This window comes from Canis lupus, chromosome X (genome assembly GCF_048164855.1).
Source record: "Canis lupus baileyi chromosome X, mCanLup2.hap1, whole genome shotgun sequence".
NCBI classification, from domain to species: Eukaryota; Metazoa; Chordata; class Mammalia; order Carnivora; family Canidae; genus Canis; species Canis lupus.
In genome coordinates this window covers 26045557-26049492 of record NC_132876.1, presented here as the reverse complement: position 1 = coordinate 26049492, position 3936 = coordinate 26045557, and the positions used below count along the sequence as shown (strand labels likewise).

The 3936-nt window shown below is 40.5% G+C and overlaps 1 pseudogene; it reads left to right on the top strand.

The window, feature by feature from the left end:
* Window positions 1-2644: 2644 nt before the first annotated feature.
* LOC140628333 (proline-rich protein 3-like) lies at window positions 2645-3444 on the top strand (annotated as a pseudogene).
* The last annotated feature ends 492 nt before the right edge of the window (window positions 3445-3936 follow it).

The window sequence follows — 3936 nt, the reverse complement described above, 5'->3', positions numbered from 1 at the left end:
AGTTAACAAATGTTGGGTCTCAGACCAGTTAAGAAATGTTGGGTCTAAGACTAAAGCTTCAAACCTGACGTGGTTTTCATTTGTAATTTTTAAAAATACATGTATTATTTGGGGCATGTGTAATTTTGTAATTTTTAAAAATACATGTATTATTTGGGGCATGTGGTGGCTAAGTCGGTTGAGCATTGGACTCTTGGTTTTGGCTCAGATCATGATTTCATGGTTGTGGGATTGAGCCCCACCTCAGGCTCTGTGCTTAGTGTGGTCTGCTTCAGATTATTTCTCCCTCTCCCTCTTCCCTTCCCTGTTCTCACTCTTTCTCTCAAATAAATAAAAATCTTTTTTAAAAAAGGTTTGAGTCTTTATAAAATTTCCATCTAACTCAGATGCTACATCCTTGGTTCATATTAGAAATACTAAACATGGGCTAGGACCTTGAGCACAAATGTGTTATGAATTTGTACATAAAGGTACTGCACCCTGGCCCTACTGCACACTTTCTGTGAATGAAAAGACACAGGCAGCCAGACTGCTACATTGAGCCCTCATCCTTGATGACTGAGAAGGGCTTTTCTTTTTCTTATCTATATTTTCCTTCAGGCTATGATATCATTCCCCCACCCCCTCCAAAGTCCATTCTTTCTTTCCTCAGGCTGATCTCATTTGGTCAACTGCATTAAATTTCTCATTTCTTCTCCAAAGAGAAAAAAGAAAAAGTCAAGAAGGAGAACAGAAAGGAGGAAATCACTAGATCTCAAGAATTATGATTTTGATACTCCATTTTTCATTTCAAACTCAGAAAGGCTGATAGAAAAGCCTTAACTTTTTTATTATTAAGGATACAACACAGCAAAAAAAAAAGTAACCCCAAGAAATATTTAATTTATTTTTTAAAGATTTATTTATTTATTCATCAGAGACACATAGAGAGGCAGAGACATAGGCAGAAGGAGAAGCAGGCTCCCTGAAGGGAGCCCGATGTGGGACTCAATCCCAGATCCCAGAACTCGATCCTAGATCCTGGGATTATGCCCTGAGCCGAAAGTAGACGATCAACTGCTGAACCACCCAGGCATCCCAAGAAATATTTAATTTAGATAAAATTCACACCAGGTTAATTTGAGTCCTGGGAAAATCAAAAGATTTTATTTCCTTAGCTGGATTGTAGTTCTCTCTGGAACATTAGAATAATTCTCATTAATGTTGATAGTCCCACTCTTTTAAATTTTTTTTATTGGAGTTCAATTTGCCAATATTTAGCATAACATCCAGTGCTCATCCTGCCAAGTGCCCCCCTTAGTGCCCATCTTTCAATCTACAGAAGAGAGGAATATTGTCCAGTTACCTCTTTTACAGAGACTTGTGAAATTGGTCAGTAGCTCTCTTGGTTGTCCCTACGCAAGCCACATGCAACTAAAACTATTTTGTTTTCTTTTATAGAGCTTAAAAACAACCAGGACTTTGAAAATAACCAAATGAAATACTTCATAGTAGATTTTCTCTGGAAGCAAAATATCAGTAAAGACAGCAAGGTAGAAGCCTCCTGGACACTGCATATTAGTATAGTTCAAAGCTATCTAAAAAAGAGTTTCTAGATGGAATGAGATTCTTTCAGCAGGTAGGATAGAATTTGAAAATGCTTGTGGTGAGGAAGGGAAGGGTGAATAGGTGGTAATTGGAGAAAATAATTTGTACTGTTCTGATTGCCAAGTGGAAGGTTTTATTTTAGTATAGCATATCTAAGGAAGCCTTTATGATCATAATAGGACCTTAAAATACCTTGTGTAAAAATTGTGTCTTTGCTTTGAAGCACCTATTTTAATTTAACTGATTCAAAAATTAGCCATAGCTCTTTAGAAATTATGTTGGTAAGAAAAGCAGGTCCCTGGACTTGCATTTGAAAATAATTCATTGAACAGATTTCTAAGGATTCCACTGCACAGCCAGAGCTGTAAAATAATATCAGTAGCAGTTTATAGGAAAATGGAATGGGCCATGAAACTTAGAACTTGTAACATCTAGGGTGACAATAAACAAGGTGAGGTGAAACTGCCCTATATATCTTAGAATTACAGAAAAACTCCACCTTAATTTCTTTGGTATGAAAATAAAAGGGACAAATGAGAAAATATATATACTATCTACCTATGGTCAGATTTCTTGTCAGAATCTTGACTTTTTTTCCATTGTCTTTCTAAAATGTCCTGTGATCCATTTTCCCATCATTTTGTCTATCCAAATAGCAACTAACTCAGACTTCAATAGTTGTATTTAACATGTTTGAAAAGCTCCTTTTACTTATTATTAAGAATTCTGATGGCAAAATGGAAGCCAGCCATGCACTGGATAAAAGTACACTGGATTATAAATCAGGAGACAATTTTTGTCCATATTCTTCCTTGAGCAAGTGTCTCAATCTCTCTCTCTATCTATCTATCTCTATCTCTATCTCTATCTCTCTGCCTCAATTTCACCTTTTGTAAAATAAAGTGAATCAATTATATGTTCTTCAAGGTCCCTTCCAGATATAAAGTTCTATGATCTTATGGCCCTGTTAAAAAAATAAACAGCAAAAAGCAAGCTGTAGTTAAAGCAATAGCCAGGAAAAGTAACACATCCTCTTAAAGGTAAAACAAAGCTTCCTCACTACCCTCCAAATCCTGCTACAGCCATTGCAGCCATAGCCACAACCATGATGCTGAAACTACAGAAGCAGAATCAGCAGCAGCCACCACCACCACAACAGCCCTTGCTGCCAGAGCAGAAAGAGACTGGAGATGAGGAGAATTGGGAGTCCCATCCGACCACCCAGCTAGCTGGGCCCTCCCCCCATGGCCAATGGAAAGCCTGGTAACCCCAAGTCAACCCCAAACTGAAATCCACCCACATTTCCACCATCAGTAAAATGAATAAATAAGTTGTGTGTGCATGCAATGGGATGCTATACTGCAATGAAAATGAATGAATGAACTGCTACAGGCAACCTGGATGAATCTCACAAACACAATATTGAGTGAAAGGAGCCAGACAGAAAAGAATGCAGACTCTCTTCACAGAAGTCCTCCGGGATCAAAGGTATCAATGAGTTCATAACTTCTGAGTCTCCTACCTCCTCCCAGGGGCAGAGCCCCAATTAGGAGAGGCCTGGGCCCTAGGTGTGGCCCATATAGTTGTGGGCTGGTGGGAGGCCAATACTAAACCTCCTTTTCCTGGACTGACCATGGGGGTCCTTCCAGGGGAAGCTTTCACAAAAAGCAGAGAAATCCTCGAAGGCTCAAAAGTTGGTCTTCTATCAAAAATACCTGCCCGCCCAAGAATGGACCCCAAGTTATGGAAGACAAGTCCAACCGCTTTGTCTACCAACACTTTGCCAAAAAGGGCCACTGTTGATATGAGGACCTCTGTGCCTTCTACCACCCAGACGTCAATGGACCTCCTCTGTGAGACTGTGCCTTCCCATCCTGGCTGGAAGAAGCCCTTTGACCTAGTGGCCATATATTTCCCTATGGCTTTGTAACGGCTACTGTGAAGCTGTTCCATCCACCACCCTCAGCCAGTGACACCAACCCCCATATGCCACCTTCCCCATTTGGGGTCCAGAGTTGTTTCATCACTGGTGCCCAGTGTGTGGGCTTTCTTCTGATCCAGCCTCGAGACTCACCTTCATGACCCCATCTTTGCTTCCTTCAACTGCCTCCTGGATCCTCTTCCCCTTTGCCAACTGACTGCTGAACAAGAAATCTCTTTGGTGCTGTTTCTTGTACATCTGTCCACCCTGGTACTGTCCTCAATTCCTGAGACTCCTGGAGCAGTTTCCTATCATTCCCTTCTTCTAGCTGCTTCTTTTAAGTCCTTTTTATTTGACAAACCCTAGCCCCAAAGTTGCCAGTTGCTCTGTGAAACTCACCAGTTGACCTGGGATCAAGTACAGATGAC